Source organism: Lepidochelys kempii, chromosome 4 (genome assembly GCF_965140285.1).
Source record: "Lepidochelys kempii isolate rLepKem1 chromosome 4, rLepKem1.hap1, whole genome shotgun sequence".
Classification (NCBI taxonomy): domain Eukaryota; kingdom Metazoa; phylum Chordata; order Testudines; family Cheloniidae; genus Lepidochelys; species Lepidochelys kempii.
The window spans coordinates 91,776,863-91,785,203 of record NC_136383.1 but is presented as its reverse complement, the minus strand read 5'-3'; the positions used below and the strand labels follow the sequence as shown (position 1 = coordinate 91,785,203).

The following is an 8,341-nucleotide window of genomic DNA, read 5'->3' as shown; positions in this document are numbered from 1 at the left end:
CAATAGGAGTTGAGGTCACTCAGCACCTTCCAGGATCAGGGCAATATATATTCACTCTAAAAAGAGAGGATAAAAAACTTGATCTCTCCTTCACCTGCCTATTATTTTTAAATTTAAAGTTCACTAAGTATATGTTCTACAGTTTTTTTATAAATCTTACCATAAAACTTGCTGATAAAACAGTTGGATATTGCTTTTGTATATTATCCACAGCACTTTAATTACACTTTGTAGTACAAGGACAAGGAAAAAGCATTTCTTCTGCTTAAGTTTACTCAATACAGAATATTGAGAATGATGAATCAGATTCATTAGCCTGCTTCACTAAATATGCAATGAAGTATTATGATTCAGAATGAGTCAACAACTTACTTTTTATTAGTACATACTGTAAAACTTCCTTCACTACGTTATCATTCCATCATGCCAGGCTGGCTACTGCCTTTTATATTGTTACAATAACATTCACCAGCACAAGGACACACAGATGACATGGTGATGTGGACCATGTAAGGACAGGATAAGTATGGTTCCACTGACACACAGAATGAACACTGGTTAAATAACCACAAACAAAAGGTAAATGGCATTGTAGCGTGTTTGTGGGACGCATCTAGTGGGGGGCTGCAGTGATCACTATTCAATTAGAGGGAGAGGAGAGGCACATGCTAATCAAACTTGCAGATTATACTGAATGGAAGTTACTGCAAACATTATATACACAGACCACGTCGGTCCCGTTCTCCCCCCCCCCCCCCGAATTTGTCCTGAAAACTATGTGGTAAGCAACGTATGTGGGATGATTACAGACAAGTAACAAGGCGAGGTCCCTGACCCAAAGATCTTACAATCTAAATCAAATGAATAATTGACAGACAATGAGGAGGAGAGAGACAACAGAAAACCAAGAGAGAAGGAAAACCTGCTTTTGTTGGTAACATTGTTTAATGTAGAGCTGGATTTTCAAGCTTTTCTTCTTACAGATAAATTGTGGATGAACATAACATAAGACAGGTTTCAGAGTAACAGGGGGGTGGAGGGTGAGAAAACCTGGATTTGTGCTGGAAATGGCCCAACTTGATGATCACTTTAGATAAGCTATTACCAGCAGGACAGTGGGGTGGGAGGAGGTATTGTGTCATGATCTCTGTGTGTATATAATATCTGCTGCAGTTTCCATGGTATGCATCCGATGAAGTGAGCTGTAGCTCACGAAAGCTCATGCTCAAATAAATTGGTTAGTCTCTAAGGTGCCACAAGTACTCCTTTTCTTGATAACATAAGAATGGCCATACTGGGTCAGACCAGAAGTCCATCTAACCCAGTATCCTGTCTTCTGACAGTGGCCAAAGCCAGGTGCCTCAGAGGGAATGAGCAGAACAGATAATCAAGTAATCCATCCCCTGTCGCCCACTCCCAGCTTCTAGCAAAGAGAGGCTAGGGACACCATGGTTGCTTTGCAATTTCCCTCCCTCTTTGATATACTCATGGGTAAGAGAAGAAGTGGAATGTTGTAACATAAGTAATGATCAGAAGCTGAAAGAAATTAGTTGGAAGGGAGAGAGAGGATGGCACTTTACCAAAAGGAGGGGTTTAGTCTATTCCAAGCATAGAGTGCAATATGAAAAAGGCACAAAGTCATGAGCACAGGCAGGATATTAATGGAGCAGACTGGTGAGGGGGCAGATGAAGCATACAACACAAGAGTGAGGATAGAAGGATCCAAGATCTGATGTGTAGGCTGAAGTGGAGCTGTGTGAAGCCTTGACAATAATGAGCTTGAATTTAATATGGAAGAAGTCAGGAAAGCGACTCCTAGAAAGGAATGGCATGGTCTGAACAGAGAGAGAGAGAGAAACAGATGTCCAGTGAAGACCAGAATAATACCTAATATCCTGGGAAAAGTTTAGAAACATAGGCAGGCAATGACAAAAAGATTCCATCTGGGAAAATGCTTTGTGTGTGTATCTGCTCTCTTTCATGACAAAAATAACGCTACTTTCTCTGAGTGATTGTTGCTGGGTATTTGAAGATGTTCAATAGTTTGAAATCTTAGAACATGTGATGTGAGAGCCTGATTAGTAGGTAGAGTCCAGGTGAGGCAGTCAAAGATGTATTATCTATGCAGATTGAGTCTGTGCATCATTCATTATATACAGATCAGAATTTCAACTCTGTGATTTGCTAATGGTTGTGAAATTAATCTCTCTAATAACAACAAAAAGAATAATTGTATTAGTTTGGGCTCTATATGAAACTGAAAAAAATCCCTCTGAAGGGTCAGATTCTTCAAAATTTATGCATGTTGAGTAATATCTTATGCTGTGAGACGTCTCGTTGAAGAAAATGGGATGAGTCACTAAGGTACTACTAAAGTTGGGCCATTTCCTGCACAAATCCAGGTTCTCTCACCCCCTCACCCCCCTCCCAAAAACCACACACACAAATTCACTATCCTGCTGTGTGAGTTTGTGTGTGTGGTTTTTGGGAGGGGGGTGAGGGGGTGAGAGAACCTGGATTTGTGCAGGAAATGGCCCAACTTTATTATCATGCACATTGTGTAAAGAGTTGTCACTTTGGATGGGCTATCACCAGCAGGAGAGTGAATTTGTGTGGGGGGGTGGAGGGTGAGAAAACCTGGATTTGTGCTGGAAATGGCCCACCTGATGATCACTTTAGATAAGCTATTACCAGCAGGACAGTGGGGTGGGAGGAGGTATTTTTTCATATTCTCTATGTATAAATAAAGTCTGCTGCAGTTTCCACGGTATGCATCCGATGAAGTGAGCTGTAGCTCACGAAAGCTCATGCTCAAATAAATTGGTTAGTCTCTAACGTGCCACAAGTACTCCTTTTCTTTTTGCAAATACAGACTAACACGGCTGTTACTCTGAAACCTAAGGTACTACTAAACATTAATATGGGTTGCACAATCAGACTCTACATACTAGTTTCCGCATGAGGTACTAAATATTTGAAGAGATTTTTCTGGATGGGACAGTAAAGGTGAAGGATTAAAGGCCAGAGCAACAAGAAGTGCTGAAAGAATTGGACTCTACAAGAATATGATAGTCATTTGGGGTAGGAGAGTAAAAATAATAATAGTCTGAATTACTGCAACATCCTTCTCCGTGACCTTCATAAATGCAGTTGTGCCCACTCAGAATGCTGCTGCAAAGATCATTCTTATCTTTGAGTGACTGCACATGTGCATTCCATTCTTGGTGTCTGTGCGCCCAGCACATAACTGACGGAAAGTTTTTCCCTCAGCAGTACCTGTTGGGTGGCTTAAGTGCTCCCTGCACCACTGCGTGAAGGTATAAAGCGCGGAGCTGGCCCCTCCCCCTCTGTTCCTTCTTACTGCCTAGGACAGTCACGGGAACCTCTGTCAATTGCTAGAGCAGTTTTCTCTCAGCCTTTGTGTACACAGTCTAGTTGTAGGTTAGTTTTAGTAGGTAAAAGCAAAATGTTTGTTTTTTTCCTATTTTGGGGTTCTGTTGCCCATTCTGGGGCATGCCTCGATCACTGGACTTCAAACCATGTGCTTCCTACTCAAACCCTATGCCTGTGAGCCACCCACATGGCAGTTATTTTAAGTGCCTAGGCACAGCACACATGAAGGACTAGTGCCAGATTTGTTGGGACTTCAAGGCCAGGATGAAAAAAGATAGGGAGGCTAGGCTGAAGCTCCTGCTAATTGAGGCAGTGCTGAGAGCACACTGGGAGTTGTGCTGGTCTGAGCTGGGGCCGAGTGCTGCAGTTTCAGTCAGAAGTGTGCCTTCAAGACTGTTGGGAGTCCTGGCACTGGTTACCCTCGCCTGTGCTAAGGAAGTAGCATAAGCCTTCCACAAAGGCACCATCAAGAGGAAGATCTCCACCCCACAAGTCAGGAAAGGGCGGTAAAGGGGAGTCAAGTAGAGTGCAACCGAGATCGAGGCACTCCTCCAAATTGTTGCCTAAGACGGCACCATTGAATCCAGTGCCAAAACAGGCATCATTGAGTCTGGTTCCAGAAACGGAATTGTCAGCATCAGTGGCTCTGCATCGATCAGATACAATTTTGCTGCTAACTATGCCAGAGTCATTTACAGTGGCAAGGCATTTACTCATCAGTGCCAGTATTGCTAATTGTACAGGAATCGGCTCCCTTGGTATTATCAGACCACCCAACACCAACAACTGCAGTGCAGCACTTGATACCGCACCAGCTACCTACTTCCTGGACAGTCTGTCCATTGGTACCATCTAAGAGAAAAACAGCAATGTGTCTCCAGCCACCAGGCTTTCAGAACTAGTCCCCGGGGTTGACAGAAAGGGAGTTGTCTTCATCGGATTCTGAGATGGGATCATATGTGTCTCAACCTCTGAATAGGACCTGCCACTCCACACCTAGATCCTTCCTCTCCAGGTACCCTCGCAACTGCACAATCGGAGCTTCGAGGGGAATGTGGCCAGGAGGTCACTGTGGTCTGGCCCCTTTCAGTGGCTCTTTTGGAACCACAAAGAATTTCCCCCAGCTTCTAGATCCTCCCCTTCTCATTCCTACAAAGTGCCCTAGTCCAGATGGGGTGAGTCCTTGCATCAAGCTGCCCTGACCCCAATGTCCAGTACTGGTCCCAGAGCCGAGCATCAGGAAGAAGCCTTCTGCAGAAGAGGTTCAACCACAACCAGTTTTATCTTCACCTTTGTCCTCTCTGGATGAGGTGGTTTCCTCGGAGACAACATCACCGCCTCCTGACAACTAAAAGATTTATCAGGAATTGTTAAAGAGAGTAACTTTTTGGACTTTTGCATTCGGGTCAAGGAGGACAGGGACTCCTCTTATCACCTGAGGTCCTCCAGGGTCACTAGTGGTCGCAGTAGCTAATGAGAGGGCACGCCGGAGGCATCGTGCTGAGACCCCCAAATCAAAAGAGGCAAAAGAACTGGATTTATTTGGTAGAAAAGTTTATTTGACTGGGGGATTGCAGCTTAGAATTGCCAACCACGAAGCTCTACTGGGGCATTATGATTTTAATTTGTGGGGACCACTGGAGAAATTAAAAGATCTCCTCCCTGCAAATGTGAGGCAGCAATTCTGTTCATGGGTGAACGAGGGCAGATTAGTGGTGGGGACTTCATTGAAGGCTGGGCTGGGTGCTGCCAACTCAGCTGCCAGGACCCTGGCTTCTGCGGTCTCCATGCACAGATCCTTATAGCTGCAGTCTTCTGGTCTACTCTATGCAGACCAGATTACTATGCAGGACTTGCCTTTTGAGGGTCCTTCTCTGTTCTCAGAGCAGACAGACAGCATTTTCCTTGGCCTTAAGGACTCATGAGTGACCTTGAAATCCTGGGGTCAGAAAGCACTGTCAGCCTCAGCAGATACATTGTGATCCCACTTTGCCCTGCTCATCAGGACCTGTCAAAAAAGAAGAGCAGGGGTTTTAGGTGCAGGCTCATCCATCCTTCTGTATCTGCTCCAGCTCCTAGGCTTTCTAGACACACAGGAAGTGCTAAGCAATCATTTTGATGGGTCGGTCAAGGACACCATGCCAGTCTCCATGCTTCCAAACCCTATCTCCCCCATATTTGCAAAACAGTTTTGCCCACTTCCACAGTGTATGTTCCCAAATTACTTCAGACCCATGGGACTTGAGCACTGTGGAGGTGGGCTATATCCTCCAATTTGTTTCTACTCCTCACTCCTACCCTTCCTCCCTGCCCCTCCAGAGACCACTCTCATGAGGAGCTCCTTCTCCAGGAGGTACAATCTTTCCTTCAGGCAGGTGCCATAGAGGAGGTTCCACAGTGTCATAGAGGGACAGGGTTTTATTCCTGCAATTTCCTAATCTTGAAAGCAAAAGGGGGTCTGAGACCAATTTTAGACCTGAGTCAACTCAACAAATTCTTAAAAGAGAGAGGTTTGCATGGTCACCCTAGCTTCTATTATCCCCTTTCTGGAGACTAGTAGCTGCCATTGACTTCAAAGATGCTCACAGGAAGTAGCTCAGATTTCTGGTAAATTAAAATCATTATCAGTTCACCATGCTACTATTTGGCCTGTCAGCAGCTCTCAGAAGTTTTATGAAAGTTAATGGTAGCTGCCTTCCTCAGAAGATCAGGAGAGCAAGTTTACCTCTACTTGGATGACTTGTGAGGGACCAATTCAGGGTGCAGGTGTTGTTCATTGTATCTCCGATCCAATCAACATTCATTGTTCTGGGACTGCTAATCAATGCAGAGAAACCTCTCCTCCCCTGTGAGCAAAGAATAGAGTTTATAGGGGGCTGTAACAAACTCGATTAAAGTCAGAACTTTTCTTCCAGACTCAAGGTTTCAGGCAATTCAATCAATTGTTATAGCTCTCAAAGCTTATCCAGTCATGACAGCATGAAACTGTTTGAGGGTCCTGAGGCATATGGCCTTGTGCACACATATGCTTCAATATGCCAGTCTGCACCTCAGAATGCTACAGGATTGGCTAGCCTCAGTTTACTCACCAAACCATCACCATCTAGTTCAGTGGTGAGGGTGCTCTCTCATGTCCTGCCTCCCTAGATTGCTGGGCAAGTGGCCATCAATGTATGCATCGGTGTTCCCTTTGCCCACCCACAACCAATGCTCACTTTAGTGACTGACACTTCTGCCCTGGGCTGGGGGCCCATCTGAGTTCTCTACAGACTCAGGGACTATGGTCTGCAGAGGACTTAGTTTAACAAATCTACATCAGGGAGCTGAACGCTGTGAGGTTGGCATGCCAGGTATTTCTGCCGCAGATCAAGGGAAGCAGCCTGTTAGTCCTCACAGACAACAGAGTGGCAATGTTGTACTTCAACAAGCAGGGAGGAGCCCACCCTGCTTTGCTCTGTCAAGAGGCATCTCTGTTTTGTGTATTCTGCATTGCCAGCTCAATAGATCTAGAAGCTTCTTACATATTGCTGTTCCAAAACAATCTTGCAGACTACCTGAGCAGATCATTTATGAGTCACCACAAGTGGTCTTTTTGCTTGGATGTGGCTAGATTCACCTTCGAATAGTGGGAGTCTCCCCAGGTAGACTACCTGCAACAAGGATCAACAGAAAGTGTCAGCAGTTCTGTTCTCTACGTGGTCACAGCCCGGGTTCCTTGACAGATGCATTCTTATTACCATGGTCAGACAGGATCCTCTTTGCTTTCCCACCAATTCCACTCATTCACAAGGAATTACTGAAGATAAGAGGAGACCAGGCCAGAGTCATACTCATAGCCCCAGCGTGGGCCTGTCAACACTGGTTTGCCACTCTCCTGGCATGGTCTGTGAAACCTCCAATTTCACTTTTACTGGGCTCGGACCTAATGTCCCAAAATCATGGTTGTGTATTCCACCCAAGCCTGCACACTCTTCATTTAATGTATGGATGCTCCATGGCTAGACGTTAGGGAGCAGTCTTGCTCAAAAGAGATTCAAGAAGTTCTGCTAAATAGTAGAAAGCTAGTAGGGTTACTTATCTCTTTAAGTGGAGACGTTTTTCCATCTGGTCATGCCATTCTGGAATCTCACTGTCCTGTTCTTCAATTCAGCCCATACTAAATTACTTATAGTATCTGAAACATCAAGGATTGACTGTTAATTCTATCAAGATACAGCTATCAACTATTTCAGCTATCCTTCAGAAGGATAATCACTCTGTTTTTTTCTAACAACATGCTAGTACGGTTTTTTGAAAGGCTTAGTCAAATTGTATCATTAGGTGCTTGACCCTGTTCTCCCGTGAGACCTAAACTTAGTGTTGTCAAGCTTATGGGTCCCCCTGTTTGAGCCTTTGGCCACTTGCTGTCTGCTACATCTATCAGTGAAGGTGGCATTTTTGGTTCCCAGCTTTCTGATAGAGGTAATGGCAAAGCTGCACATGTTAATGTCTAGGCCTCCCTATACTATCTTCTTTAAGGAAAAAGTTTACCTGCACCCTCAGCTGAGGCTTATCCCGAAGGCAGTGTCCTCTTTCCATATCAACCAGCCAATTTACTCACCTGTATTCTTCCCAAAACCACACTTGATCTGGGAAGAGGAACATTTGCACACTCTGGACGTCATAAGAGCACTGGTGTTCTACCTTGACAGAAGCAATTCCATAAGTCCTCTCAACTCTTTGTGGCAGTTGCAAATAGAATGAAAAAACAATCAGTCTCTACTCAGATAATTTCTTCTTGGATAGTTTCATGTATATGCATGTCCTATGACCTGGCTAATGTCATGCCGCCGAGCAGAGTTGCAATTCATTTGATGAGCTCACAGTCAGCCTCTGTGCCTTTTCTGGCAAATGTTCCAATTCTGGCCATTTGTAGAATGGTAGCTTGGTCCTCTGTCCACATGTTTGC

The 8,341-nt window shown here is 44.7% G+C and overlaps 1 protein-coding gene across 1 annotated transcript in view; it reads right to left on the bottom strand.

The window, feature by feature from the left end:
- Positions 1-4,930: 4,930 nt before the first annotated feature.
- The window catches only part of LOC140910001 (tyrosine-protein kinase TXK), a 55,292-nt gene continuing 51,881 nt past the window's right edge, over positions 4,931-8,341 (bottom strand). The window contains exons 16-18 of the mRNA XM_073340103.1: positions 6,948-7,567; positions 6,119-6,239; positions 4,931-5,401 (exon numbers count right to left, since the gene is read on the bottom strand). The gene's annotated coding sequence lies outside the window, so the exon portion shown is untranslated. The remainder of the gene's footprint in view (positions 5,402-6,118; positions 6,240-6,947; positions 7,568-8,341) is intronic.